The sequence below is a fragment of the Eulemur rufifrons genome, chromosome 10 (genome assembly GCF_041146395.1).
Source record: "Eulemur rufifrons isolate Redbay chromosome 10, OSU_ERuf_1, whole genome shotgun sequence".
Lineage (NCBI taxonomy): Eukaryota > Metazoa > Chordata > Mammalia > Primates > Lemuridae > Eulemur > Eulemur rufifrons.
This window is the reverse complement of record NC_090992.1, coordinates 23665919-23680990: the sequence shown is the minus strand read 5'-3', so window position 1 is coordinate 23680990 and position 15072 is coordinate 23665919.

The following is a 15072-nucleotide window of genomic DNA, read 5'->3' as shown; positions in this document are numbered from 1 at the left end:
AAATGAGCGTGAACAAAGTGAGTGATCAGAGGCCACCTGACAATGGGGCCATGGGAGGCCTCTGCTGAGACCTGAGAGACGGGAAGAACGAACCACGTGCAGAAGAGGGGGCAGAACGCGTAGGGCAGGGGGAACAGCTGGTGCGGAGGTGCAGAGCAGGACTGCGCTTGCCATGTGGAAGAAGAGAAAGGCCAGCAAGCCGCGAATTTAGTGGGTGAGGAAATGGGGTAAAGAGGCCAGATTGGGAGGGCCTTTGCAGTACCCAGGTTTATTGAGTTGGGACTTTATTTCATGCATGAGAAGTCACTGGGAGATTTTAAGCAAAGGAGTAATAGGTATTAATCTGCAGTTTCACCCTGGCTGCAGCACGAGAGTGGGGTAGAGAAGGCAGAGGGATGGAAACAGGACTCCTGGGAAGTGGTGATGGTGTCTTGGATGGAGGGTGTAATAGTGGGGATGAGAGAAGTAGATTTGGAATATGTTTTGTGAAAAATGGCAAACACAATAGTGCCCACTATAGGTCAGCCATTCCTCTAGCATGGAGATATAGTAAATCATTTAATGCTCATGAAATCCCTCAGAGATATGTGCTATTATTAGCCCCATTTTACAGGTGGGAAAACAGAGGCATAGAAAGATTGAGTAACTTACCTAAGGTCAACCAGAGCAGAGATTTGAACCCAGAGAACTCATCTGGCTCCACAGTCAGTGCTGTAACCACTGCACACTCCTGCCTCCCTAGAACCACCCGTCAGACGTGAGGGGAGGAGGAAGCTAGGAGCCAAGCTGGAGTCCCAGAGTACCAGGTGTTAAGATTCACAGCACCCAACCAAAGGGGCCCGGCCAGCCTGAGCTGGCATGATAAGGAGGCCCCCTCTGCTTTAGTCCTACATGGAAAGTCACTTTGAAATGACCAATCCACTCTTAGTTCCCTGTTTCTGCTTTCTTCAGCCTCTTTCTGCCCATGAAACCCACCTCCTCTGCTCAGCTTATGGGAGCCCCTTTCTATTTTGTAGATGGAAAGCTGCCCAATTCGTGAATTGCTAATAAAAGCCAACTTGATCTTTGAAACTTAATTTGTTGATAGTTTGTTCTTTGACATAGGTGTTGCTGTTAGGACCACCCCTCATGCATCCTCACGCCACCACCCTCTGTGCTGTGGCTGAGACCCCATCCCTGCCTCTCCCCAACTGCCACAGCCTCGCCACCGCCGAGAGGCCACATGCCCTCTTCACGCCTGTTACTGTGAGCAGCTCAGGCCCCCCCAGTGCTCCCCCAGACTTGAATCCTCATGCCCTCCACCTTCCTCTCTCCTGAGCCCGTCTCCTGAAACCCACCCTCTGTGTTCTGGACCCTGGGCCTGTCCTCTCGGGGTCCCCTTCATCTTCTCGCTCTCATTCCCAGGCTGCACATTTGAATCACCTCCAGGGCTTAGAGACATCCTGAAGCCCAGGCTCCTCACAAGCCCAGTGAAATAAAATTCCAGATGGTGGGGGCCAGGCACTGGTGTGGTGTTGAAATCCCCCAGGTGTTTCTAATTTGCAACCGGGCTGAGGCACACGGACAGAACAGATCTTGGCTGTCCCCTCCCCGGGCAGCTGGCTGGAGTGGTGGCTGCTCCCTCCCTGCACCCTGGACCTCACCATGTCAACTTCAATGACGAGGGTGATGATGGTCCTAAAAAAGATACATCTACGACAGACCCCTGGAACCTGTGAATGTGACCTTATTTGGAAAAAGGGTCTTTGCAGACATAATCAAAAATCTTGAGATGAGAGGATCACTAAGGTGGGCCCAAAGTTAAATACAAGTGTCCTTATAAGAGACACACAGAGGAGAAACACATAGAAAAGGAGGAGGCAACGTGACCAAGGAGGTGCCAATCGGAGTGTGACAGCCACCAGAAGCTGGAAGGCACAAGGAACAGATTCTCCTCTAGAGCCTTCATGGTGAGCACAGCCCTGCTGGCACTTGGATTTCAGACTTCTGGCTTCCAGAACTGTGAGGGAATCAGTATCTATTGTGTTAAATCATCAAGTTTGTGATAATTTGTTATGGCGCCCCAGAAAACTAATACAGACGTTTAATAGACATCTCCAATTTAACATGGCCCAAAACAAGTTCTTCCTTGACTCCCTTCCTGCTCCCACCCACGGAACCTGTTCCTCCCAGGAGCATCTTTCCCATCTCAGTAAAGGGCAGTTCCAGGCCAGGGGTGGTGGCTCACGCCTGCAGTTCTAGCACTTTGGGAGGCTCAGGTGGGAGGATCGCTTGAGGTCAAGAGTTGGAGACTAGCCTGAGCAAGAGCAAGACCCTGTTTTTACAAAAAATAGAAAAATTAGCCAGGCATTGTGGTGCACCTGTAGTCCCAGCTACTCGGGAGGCTGAGGCAGGAGGATCGCTGGAGCCCAGGAGTTCAAGGTTGCAGTGATGACACCACTGCACTCTAGCCCCAGGCAGTAGAGTGAGACCCTGTCTCAAAAAAAAAAAAAAAAGTTGTGTGTGGGGAATTCCAGCCTTTAAGTTGCTCAAGCCAAAGCCTTGATGTCATCGTTTACCTTCCCCTTTCCATCACACCTCACATCAGCAAGCCCTGTGGGCTCTATCTTCAAAGACAGCCAAGGCTAGACCACTCTGCCCCTCCTACCTGCAACCACCTGGGTCCAAGCCCACATCGTCTCTTGCTTGGATTATTACAGTCTCCCCTCTCCCTGCTTTGTCCTGGCCCCTCACAGTCTGGCCTCAGATAGCAGCTGGGGTGATGCTGTTATAATCTAAGTCAGGCATCATCACACATCTGCTCAAAACCCTCCAGTGTTTCCTGTCCCACCCAGTGTCAGAGCCATGTCCCTACAATGTCCTGTAGGGGCCTACAGGAGCTGGGTGCTCAGAACTTCTCCGATGTCATCGTCTGCTACTCTCCTCCTCCATCACTCAGCACTCGGCCCCCTGAACCGACTATGCTGGTTCCCACCTCAGGGACTTTTCATTGAGAATATTGGGGGTCTGGGGGGGAGCTGGTAGAATTACCGGGCTACATTTTGTGTCATTTGAGAGTTGTAGGCACGAATGTAAAGTGAGACCCAATCAGCACAGTTGTGTTCTCTTTACCATTCAGTTGGGAATAAGTGAGTGGAGAAAGAGGAGGATTGGGTTTGGCTGGACTAAGATCTTGCTAGGGAAGAACGATGAAAGGAGAAGGACAAGGGTATTAAGGCCATTTGTATAAGGGAGTGATTATAATGTTGGACCATGAAATCTCAGCTGAGTAAGAAGGAATTAAGTTGGGTAACGCATGTAAAGCACTTACTACTTACTACTGGCACGTTGTAAAGGCTCAATAGCACGAGCTGTTATTACCACAAGCATTCATTCTAAGTGTACTAGAAGTACTCCTAAACCTAAAAAAGTCCTGGCAAAATCAACTGCTGTACCACACTCTAGCCTAGCACTTGTAATTAAAGCTCAATCCATATAAACAAGAGATGGTTTTGAAGATAGAGCAATAAAATCCAAGACAAGGATAATACTTAAGAAATACACACACACACACACACACACACACACACATATCTTAGGTATAAATAAATAAAAAGTATAATTTTAACTTCATCCCTGCCAGGATGGAATGTCATCATTGCTTTTCAACTATAAGAATCTGTAATGAGCAACATGCAAAAAACATATCCAAACGCATTCTTCAATTTAAATACATAAATATTTACTTACTCCTCCAAATATTGCAGCCTGATAGTACTGTGGCTTTCCCTTAGATGTATGCCTCATTGTGCAAATCTTCACCGACTTGCTTTCCATTATCCATTAATGCTGACACAGAAAGTGTTTTTTCATCTGTTACCCATATCTGCCAAGTCGCAAGCTGTGGTTGACTAATTGGAAACACACAACCAAATGGATCAACTTTATCAGTGTGTTCCAGGTACCCAAGGCCATGGCCCATTTTCCTCAAGCTTCAGTATTATTCAAAGATTTGGCTAAGAAAAAACATTTCATTTTTTAGGTTCATATAAATAGAGATGTTAATAAGGAGAATGTCAAAATCACATGTATTTTAACGATTAAAACGTATCAGCAAAATTCAGGAGCTGGGCCATGGATCAAGAAATCAACAGATGGGAGTTACGGTAGCAGCGCCATCTGCCAAGTCAAGGTCCCGCTAATTTAGGACTGAGACAAACCCTCTGAGACAACACTGCGGTGGAGGGAATTATCGCTACATTTTTGCGCTGAGCACCTGGGTGGACGGAGTTGCCAGTTATTAAAACGAGGGAGCGGGGGCTGGAACAAATGGCCGTGGGTTCAAATCCCTGATTGTTTACTTGTAACTCCAGGAACCTCCGCTGGTTTCATTATCTGTGAGATGGATGTGATAACTCTGAATTTCCTCAATCCTATCATTCCCCCCCATTTTTTTTTTTTTTTTTAACATTTCTGCCATTGAGAATGTGTCCTAAAATTAATCTATTTGAAGGGGCAGTGCTTGTCTTTTAATGGAAAAATTCTCAAATTGAAAGCATTTCTTGGCCGGGCGCGGTGGCTCACGCCTGTAATCCTAGCACTCTGGGAGGCCGAGGCGGGTGGATTGCTCAAGGTCAGGAGTTCGAGACCAGCCTGAGCGAGACCCCGTCTCTACTAAAAATAGAAAGACATTATATGGACAACTAAAAATCTATATAGAAAAAATTAGCCGGGCATAGTGGCGCATGCCTGTAGTCCCAGCTACTCGGGAGGCTGAGGCAGTAGGATCGCTTAAGCCGAGGAGTCTGAGGTTGCTGTGAGCTAAGCTGACGCCACGGCACTCACTCTAGCCCGGGCAACAAAGTGAGACTCTGTCTCAACAAAAAAAAAAAAAAAAAAAAGAAAGCATTTCTTTTACATGGCGTTGATTAAAAATGTAACAAAGCAGATAGGACCCAGCTCATAAGTTTGCTGCAGAGGATTAAGTTGGTTTGAACGAGATGTTGTTTGTAAAGCTTTTAGGAGAGTGTCTGTCTGGCCCCCCCGGGTGAGGGGAGGCAGAAGGAGGGCAGAGGCTGCTGCCTGAGGTTGTCCTACTTCCCAGTCCCGAGTGCTGCTGAGATTTCCATCATCACCTCATCGGAGCTTGGCAGAGAAAGCAGAGGGAAAAACTCCCCCACCCTGCTCTGCACGACTATTTCTTACCTATAATTTATTGTAGCTAGGTTCGGGGATGTGCGTTTCTCTTGAGCTTTTTCCTACCCCACCTCCCTCTTTTGTTAGTCACTGTGAAACCCACGGGAGGACACTGTCGGATCCTGGCCCACCCCGTCAGCATCTCTGCAAGAGGATCTGGAGTTCACACTTATTTCCTGTTGACATATGAGTAATTTATTTAAAACCGTTGTTCAGAACACTCCAGGGGCCTCTGTCAGGTCAGTGGTCCAGAACGCCAGCCATGATGTGCCCCCCCATTATCTCTCTGACCACAGACTCCAGTTATGGTGGCCTCTTGGTTATTCTTGCAGCACACCAGGCACGCTTCCGCTTCCGTCCCAGCGTTGTGCGTTTGACGTTCCCTCTGCCTGAAATGCTCCCTGCCGTCCCCCACACCCTCAGCTATTCTCATCTCACCTTCTAATAGGTCTTTAGTCAAATGTCACCTTTGCATAGCACCTTCCCTCCCCACCCCCTGGAGTTGCAATCCACCCTTAACCAGCCCCCTGTTCTCTCCCCTACTTTGTTTTCTCTCTCTAGCACTTTGACCATTTAACACACTGTTTCGTCTGTTTACCTGGTTTGTTGCCATTCTCTGTATTGGAAAGTAAGTTCCATGAAGGAATCTTTGTCTGTTTTGTTCACTGCTCTGTCTTCGGTGCCCTGAACAGAGCCTGGCACATACAGGTGCTCAGTAAATATTGTTAGATAACATTCGTAGGCGGCTTGAGCCCCTGCGCTAGGCCCAAATGACCAAACCAAAATGAAGTCACTCGTGCTGAGGTTCCATGGCACCAAGCCAAAACTAAGTTGCTTATCTGAGAAATCAGGAGAGAGAAGGAGAGAGAGAATAGCCAAATCCCCAAACAAACCAGTTTGAACCCGCTTGATAAGGAAATCCCCTCTGCTTTAACCTTTACAAGGAAAGCAACTTTGAAACCACCAATCCACTTTTTGTTCCCTGTTTCTGCTTTCCTCAGCCCTTTTCTGCCTAGGAAACAAACTCCTGCTCGGCTCCTTCAAACATTCATTCTATTTTATAGAATATGAGATGTTGTCTCATTCTACAATGGCAAATAAAAGCCAACTGAGATCTTTAAACCAAATTTGTTATCATTTTTGTCCTTTGACTGTATTTCCATAACTAGTCTTTATATATTTAGCATTTCCCTTCAAGTTGGGACTTTGGGCCAAAAGGGATGAATATTTTTTATAGTTCTTCATCTGGGTTGTTGAGTAGATCAACAGTTTGTTCCTTTTTATTGCTTAGTAATATTTCTCAACCATTCCCCCACTGACGGGCATCTGGGTTGTTCCAATTTGGGGCAATTATAAACAAAGCTGCTACAAATAATTGTGTACAGGTTTTTGTGTGAATGAAAGTGTTCATTTTTCTGGGATAAATGCCCAGGAGTATAATTGTGGGTTGTTTGGTAGTTGTGTGTTTAGTTTTTTTAAGAAAGTGCCGAACTGTTTTCCAGAGGGGCTAAACAATTTTATCTCTCCACCAGCAATGTATGAGTGAATCAGTTTCTCTGCATCTTTGCCAGCATTTGGTATTGTCACTATTTTTTATTTTAGCCATTTTGATAGATGTGTAATGATATCATGGATTTAATTTGTATTTCTTTAATGGCTAATGATCTTGAATATCCTTTTATATGTTTTTTATTTGCCATAAGATAGTTGCCATCTATGTATCTTCTTCAGTGAAATGTCTCTTCATATCTTTGTTTAATTGGATTGCTTATTTTTTTACTATGGAGCTTTGAAAGTTCTTTATATGTTCTAGATATTAGTTCTTTATTGGATATGTAGCTTGCAAATATTTTTTCCCACTCTATAGAAGCCTTCTACAGGATGAGATTATCTTCTTATCCTTTTAACAGGATCTTTCACAGATCAAAAGTTTTTAATTTAGATGAAATCCAATTTATCAATTTTTCTTTGTATAGGTCATATTTTGGTGTCAAGTCTAAGAACTCTTTGCCATGTCCTGAATATTTTCTTCTGTTTTTTTTTTTCTGAAAGTTTTATAGTTTAATGTTCTACATGTTAGTCTGTGATACGTTTTGAGCTAATTTTTGTATAAGGTATGAGGTTAACTTGAGGTTAATTTTTTTTTTTTTGGGTTTTGCCTATGGATGTCCACATTGAAGCTTGCATTTTAATAAACTCCTCAGGAACGTCAAGGCCTGAGAACTGCCGGGGAGAGATTCATGGCATTTAGACAGTGATGGTAAATCACCTGGCTCTTGGTGGGGGAAGGGGCAATTTCCATGGTATAAATACAACCCCCATAGCTGATTTCAAGCTACCAATAGGATTCTACTGAACACAGGGCTGGGAAGAGATGTGCAGAGCACAGCATTACATAGTATTTCTATACTTACAGTAGATGTAAATAACCTCAAAAGCACAAATAATACCTGTAATAAAATGAAGTAGGACGTGATGAGTTTTGAGTATTTGTTACCTTTGTTTTTAACAGAATTTAGTTAATTTTAAGTTTGTGTCAAAAATGTTGAAGGTTCTAAGAGTTTCCCTGACTTGAGAGCTAACAAATGAGTCTGTCAGTTTCACGGATGGTGCAGAAGACATGAGACTCCCGGGTCAGAGACAAAGGGCTTTACTACTCATAGCAACAGCAGTAACCAGAGGTCAGCATCGTCTTGCACCGGATCTCTAAGCCCCAGTTCCCATGAGGCGATGCAAAGTGAGCCAGTTGGTACAAGCACATGCAGGGGGAGAATACAGAAGAGAAATAGGAGGAGGATCCTGAACTTTGGGACCCAAATCTGTTCTATACAATTTTTTATAATGCTCCAGAGGTAGACAGTATTTTTCTTATTCTGGACAATAAGCAAACCTGCCCTTTTTTTTTCTAGAGGAAAACACTGCATAAACAAGTCTGGAAAGATAGCCTGGAACAAAGACAGTCAGAGCCTCTCCTCATGAGACCAGCTGAACTGTCAGAGACCCGTGGAGAATTGTCTCCCAGCAGTTTACAGAGTTTAATTTTTATGAATAATAATGGCTATGTTTAACAACCAGCTCATGAAATTCCTGAAAATGTAACAATAGATTCTCAGAAGCTGGTACAAGCTGGTTTGGAGGGGAAAAAAAGGAAGGACAAACAGAGAGAAATCCCTCTGTTGATTTTACCAGCTGGGAGCCCAGAAGGTGGAAAATGATGCCCTGTGGTTGGAGGGAGCTTTTTGATTGTTTCTCAGAATGGTTATGATTATAATGAAAATTATAATAATGACAGTTAAAATTAAAATGACAGCTATTCTTTATTACCTGGCAAGCACAGTTCATGCATTTTTGGACTTTAAATTTAATTTTCACAATGACCTTATGATTAAGGACCCTTAATATCCTCCTTTAATAAATGAGAAAACTTAGGCCACAGAGGTCAAGGGAAAAAGCTGGGGTGGAGAGAACGTTGTCTGGCAAATTGTAGTTCTGAGGAGTTAAGAACTCACAGTCCTGAAAGCAACTTTTCCACTCAAAACTGGTATCAGCTGGCGTTATTTGCATCCCACCTGCCTTCTCTCTGCCTCTCTCTAAAGCAGGGCCCTGTGGTGCAATGGTGGGAAGGGCAGAGGGTGGAGGCTTCTGGTCACTGATGTCCCATGTCACCTTGGGCAGATCAATCCATCTCTGCATCTCTGTTCCCTCATCTGTAAAATGGGCTGACAGTGCTGCTTTGCCAGTCTTGCACAGCTGTCCTGAGAATCAAAGGTGCATCAAAATCATCTAGGATCATTTTGTATGAGTCATAAAATCTCTGGCCCCCCAAATTTGTTCACATTATGAGGTGGGCCACTTGAGGTCACCATGAGCCCTGTCAGATTCTGTGAGTCTATAAATGAGACAATCGCCCCAAAATGGCCTGGAAAAGGCGCAAGCAGCCCAAGAGGTGAGGTATTGTTTTCCGCTCTCCTCTGCCCATCTCTTCCCACAGTTGCGCAGCCACTGGGCTAAGAGAGGGTCAGGTAAGCACTGAGACTTGAGTCTTTGGACTGTAGGAGCGATGGCAGTTCGGGTGGGGCTGGTCTCCCAGGAGGCAGACGAAACATCACCCAGATACCAGAGAGGAGACGTCCAGAAGCAAAGGGCTCAGGCACAGCCTGGCTTCGAGGCCTGCCACTCAGCCTCTTCTCAGAACTGTCTGGGCCCCACCTGCCAAGGGGCCAGGCCTGCGTTCCGGGGCCAGAGGTGCCCCTGGGCCAGCTGGTGCCCACTAGCAGGCTGCTTCATCCTCCAGAGCCGCCGTCTCTTCCCCTAAGAAATGGGGACGGAAGCCCCTCAGAAGGGTTGTGAGTGAGGCTCACATGAAGAGTATTTCTCAACAGAAATTCAGCACCTATCATTAATAATTGTAGCCAGTGTGATTAGCGGCAGAGCTGGGAATAAGGCATTTGACTTTCAAAGCAATACCCTTGTGTGGCCGGGCATGGCGACTCATGTCTGTAATCCTAGGACTCTGGGAGGCCGAGGTGGGAGGATCGTTTGAGGTCAGGGATTTGAGGTTGCAGTGAGCTAGGATGATGCTACTGCATTCTAGCCGGGGCTGACAGAATGAGACTCTTGTCTTCAAAAAAAAAAAAAAAAAAAGCAATCCCCCTCTTCATGATAATAATGTACAGCAACCTCAGCAGCTGGGTATTATTTCACTCCCATGTTACAGATTGGAAAAGTGTAAAATTGAGAGATTGGGTCACTTGCGTAGCGTCACACAGTTGATGTGTGTGGAGCCTGGATTTAAACCTGGCCTACCTGACTGCAGAGTTCTAGCTCATCCTTAACCACGAGTTGTACTGTCTCCTGTGGCACCCACGCTACCCAGGGGGGCAGCAAGCAGGTGGACAAGCATTTGGTGCATTCCTACTGTGCACCAGGCCCCCTGCTAGACTCCAAAGTAGTAAAGGCCCTGCCTCTAGGGGCCTGTATGCATTCTAAAAGGAGGAGATAATATATACACATAAACAAACACACATTTTAAGATGTATTTAATAGAAAGTGCTATAAAGATAATTAAACAGGCTCTGTGCTGAGGAATGAAGGCAGCAAGGAGAGGCAGTGGCTTAGAGGAAGCCACTGAAGGCCACTTGAGGAGGTGGCGTCTGAGCTGAGAACTGCAGGAGGAGGGAGAGGCAGCCACGCAAACGGCTGGAGGAGGGTGTTCCAAGCCCGGGACCAGCAAATGCAAGGGTCTCGAGGGGGCAATGAGCTTGAAAAGTTCAAGCCTGGTGGCTGGAGAGAGGAAGAGGAAGAGGGCATATGTCACAACAGCCCTGAGCAGCAGAACCCCCTAAGAAGCCAACGAGCCACACGGGGCAGGTGTGGGATGTTCTCTCAGGTTTTTTTCACCACTCAGCCCTCAGGCTTGGTCACCTCTGACCTCTGGGGGAACTTCCACAGCTCCTGACACTCTCAAAGGAGTGGATCAGCCCCTGGCCAACAGCTGGCAGCATCCAGCTGTGGCAGCGCCCACTGTGGACCTGCTGGCTTCATTTCTTCTCCTCCCAGCTTGTCTGCAGGCTGGGTCTGGGCCAGACGGAGGATGGCTGGCAGAGCTCGGAGAAGCAGCCTTGAGCACTTGGCTCTCCCAGCCCAGCCATCAGAGCGGACACGTGTTACCGAAGTCCCTCAGGCTCCATCTGTCAGTTCTAGAAATCCAATCACTTTGCGGGAAAGGCTTCAGGCAGCAGAACCGGTGAATCATAAAAGCACAGACTATCTGAGCTGGAAGGGAACTCGGAGATCACCAAGTCCAGCCAGAGAGACAGCTCTCTGCCACAACTGCCCTCCCAAAGGTTCTCCATACTGTAGCCTGTGAGTCTCAGCCTGGCTGTATCACAGCTTCTGTTGGAGTTTCCAAAAATTCCCAATGCCCAGCTGCACCCCAGGCTAATTGCATCAGAATCACTTGGGAGGGGTGGGGGGTGGGAGTAGCAGAATTCAGACTTTTAACACTCCAGCCAGGTGACTCCAATGTGCACCCAAGGTGAGGACCAGGGCTGCGGTCCCTTGCAGCCCCCTGGCTGTCAGGGTGCTGCAGCAATTAGGATGGTGACCTCCGAGGTCAGTAAGACTTGGATTTGAGCTCCTGCTCTGCAACTTCTCCAACCGGGTGACCGCAATCAACTTTCTGAGCCTCTATTTCTTCATCTGGAAAAAGCATGTCATGGTAATATACCTCCCTTATATGTTGTTCTCAAGGCCAAATGTATTAATGCATGAAAAGTACATGGCACAGTGCTTCCTTCCTACCTGGCAAGAACTCAACACATGTCAGCTTTCACTGTTGTTACAGTCCCAAGGTCTAGCATTCTGTTAGAAAGCTCTTCTTTAGGGTAAGTTGAAATGTTCTCCTTACAGCTGTAAGAGTGATCTTCTCAAAACCTACGGCTGCTTATCTCACCCGCCCACTTAAGATCATTGTGTGGTTTTCTGTTATTCTTAAGGTCAAGACAGAAGCCTTTGGTTTGACCTACCAGACTTCATCGTCTGGGCTCTGCCCCTCATGTTCCCATCTTGTACCCTTTCCCCCCATGGCCTCGGGGAGGGGCTTCTTTGATTCCCCCACAAGCCACGCTTTGTCCCAACACAGGGCCTTTGCCTATCACGTGCCTCCCTGGAAGGCCTTCTTCACCCGGCTTCCTCCAGTTGACTCCCACTCACCCTTCAGCTCTCAGCTCTGTTGTCACTCCATCAGGACAAATGCTCACATTGCCATTCCCTGGGCATCATGCCGCAGCTGGCATTTTACATTTATTTGTGCAGTCATTTGTCCAATGTCTGTCGCCTGTGCCAGACTCTATACTCCAGGACAGAGACCACGTCTGTGTGTTGCTGATCCCAGGATCCCTAAAGCCTAACTCAGTGCTTGGCATGTAGTTAAGTTTCAATAAATATTTGTAGAATAAACAAACTGGCCTCAATTGGCCTCTTTTTTTTTTTTTTTAAAGACGGAGTCTCACTGTCACCCCAGGTGACAGTGTAGTGGTGTCATCATAGCTCACAGTAACCTCAAACTCCTGGGCGCAAGTGATCCATCTGCCTCAGCATCCTGAGTAGCTGGGACTACAGGTGCGCACCGCCATGCCTGGCTAATTTTTCTATTTTTAGTAGAGATGGGTTCTCGCTCTTGCTCAGGGCTCAGGCTGGTCTCAAACTCCTGATCCTCCTGATCGCCTCAAGCGATCCTCCGCCTCAGCATCCCAGAGTGCTAGGATTATAGGCATGAGCCACCTCACCTGGCCCCCAATTGACCTCTTGATCAAGTCCACCAGTTGTTTAAGTTCTGCCCTCTATAGCTCCTCAGAGCAGTCGTGCCTTCTAGCCCAGGACCACCCTGCAGGGGTGGGTGGGCACCCTCCAGACTCCCACTCTGCTCTCCCCAAGGCTGAACTGCCATTGCTCCTATGGCAGGTGGCTCTTCCAGACCCTCCACACCCTCCTCTGGACAGATTCAGGTTGTCCGGAGTCGACACTAGGGAAGGAGCAGCTTTTCAAAAGCAGTTTGCCCACACAGTTCTGCCCAGTGGCGGTGTGGCCATGGGGTTGTGCAGGATTAATGCCCTCGTTAGCCGTTCAGCTCCGAGGCCCTTGATCTCCAGGTCGTTAAGCTCACGCATTAAACGGACATCTCACACTGGGAAGTATCCGCTTGAAAACCACTTCGGGTGGGGAGGCACAGGTGCCACAAGTTTACAAGGGCATCAGCAAAGATAAATACTAGATGAAGCTGAGCTTTTCCCTCTTGTTGTGAAATCAGGGCCAATCTGAAGCAAAATTAGGAAGTAGATGAAGAATGTCTAAAAGAAGATAAAAAGCCACTTGCCCAGAGCAAATGGGGCCATTTCTGAGAAATTCTTTTTGGGAATTCACAGAGAGGTTGTCGGGAGCACCCTCAGACCTGCAAGGTCACCTTCAAACTCACCCTCAAAGCTCCATTGTCAGTGCCACATGGGCCTGAGAACAGCTGTGGAAGTGACGCCAGGACACACAAAGTGTCCCACCCCCCACTAAAGGGCAGAATTGGAGTCTTTTCTGTTTTAGTTTTCCCATCAGCGTGGCCCAGGGACTGGCAAATGTGAGGAGCTTGTCCAAAGGCCAGACTCGCAGGCCCCAGGGTGGCAGTTGTCCCCTGGGGAGATTCTGCATTTGAGCGTCTGCACAGGTTGAAGTGGCAGATAGATTCTGACTCCTCACCTGGCTTGGGGACCCGGCTGCATTCCCTGGCCGTGCCATGGCAAGCGCTTAGGAGACGTCTACTGGATTGAAATGAAACCTTCAATGGTCTGGACGAGAGCCTGCTTTGTGGGAGGGATCTAGAAAACAGCGGGCGGAAAGACCAGGGTAGCAGACCTTCCAGCCTCCCTGCCGCAGGACGGAGCTTTGTGTGGTAGACGAGCTCCCTCTAGTGGCAGAAGTGAGGATCACAGGCAGGAGTGAAGAAAAAAGTTTCTACCTACAAGGCGTGGCTGCCGCCTCGTGGTGCAACCTGTACTTGCAGGACTCGCCCTCCCTTGCCTCACTCTACTCCCAGCCCTGCCAGATCTTAACTTTACTTAAAATTTTATATTTTGTTTATCATGATTTTTAGAATTAATTTAAATTTATTTACATATTGTATTAAAATATTATTTATATTGATTACTGAGTTTTTTCGCATCCTCTTAAATTGTGCGTGTGAGGTGAGTGCTTCAATTGCCTCTCGCCCACCTGTGCTCCCAGTCATAGTTCTCATCTAGAAGTCAGCCCAGAAGGTCCCCCCGGATATATGCAGAACATCCCCGTCATTTGCCACGTGAGCCAGGAGGGCCCACGAGGGGCAGGGGCTGGCCTGTTGGGGCCCCGTGGGGCCCTGTTGGGGAACATCTGTGGGGTGCTCCTTGCAATGTAATAATGGGAGCTGCAGACTCCCCAGCTTTCTCCAGACTGGGACGCCTGCCTTTCAAAGTACATCCCGAATGAGAAAAGACTGTTGAATCAAGGGTGGTTTTATTGCACAAAGATGTACCGGGTTCTGCGGTGTTTACAAGTGTGCAGAACTGAAGGCAGGCCCTGGCTGCCGAGGCCCCCTGCAATCAGCCCGCGCTCAGAAGAGGGGCCAGGGCCCCAGTGCATCTGGGAAGGCCCCTGCCTTGGAACACCTTCCTCATTTGGGCCGCCATCCTGCATCCTCCACCTGGAACCTCCAAGTGGCTCCCCGAGAAGGCAGTCACCCTCGGAAGTGTCAGGGGATAAAGTAGCACTCCTCCTTGCCATCAGCTGGCTACCAGGGACCCCTCAACTGCATCATCTGCTTCTGCCCCACCTGCCACAAACCCACCATCTCCAGCAACAGCAACCTTGGACCCCAACCAAGGAAGACAAGACTCCAGCCCTGAGACCTGGAAGATCTCTGCCTCCATCTGCTCCACCCTCCACAAGGGTGCCACGTCTGCCCCCATCATCCCCACTGCCTTCCCTAAGGAGCCCTCGGTAGGTGCCAAGGGGACATGGGTTCAGTCCAGGCCCAGAGTGGCAACCACAGAGCTTTGGGGGCCTGCCCCGCTTGCTCCGGCTGGATTATTACCCAGGCTACAAAGGGTTAAGTTGACTATCTTCAAATACCTATATCCCTGGGAGAAAGAGGAGGAAGTGGCTAAAGGCTCACCTAAAAAAAGAAAAAAAAAAAAAAAAAAAAAAAACAACAAAAAAAAAAAAGAAAGGAAAATAAAAAGGAACTGTATACAGACAAAGGTGCCCCTCAAGCTCGGAAGCTGGCCTCTTCCCACAGGGTGCCTCACAGAGCCCTGACCCCTGCATGGATCCGCTTGGGCCACAAAGCCCATCCTGGGCTTTTTATTTTTAAAA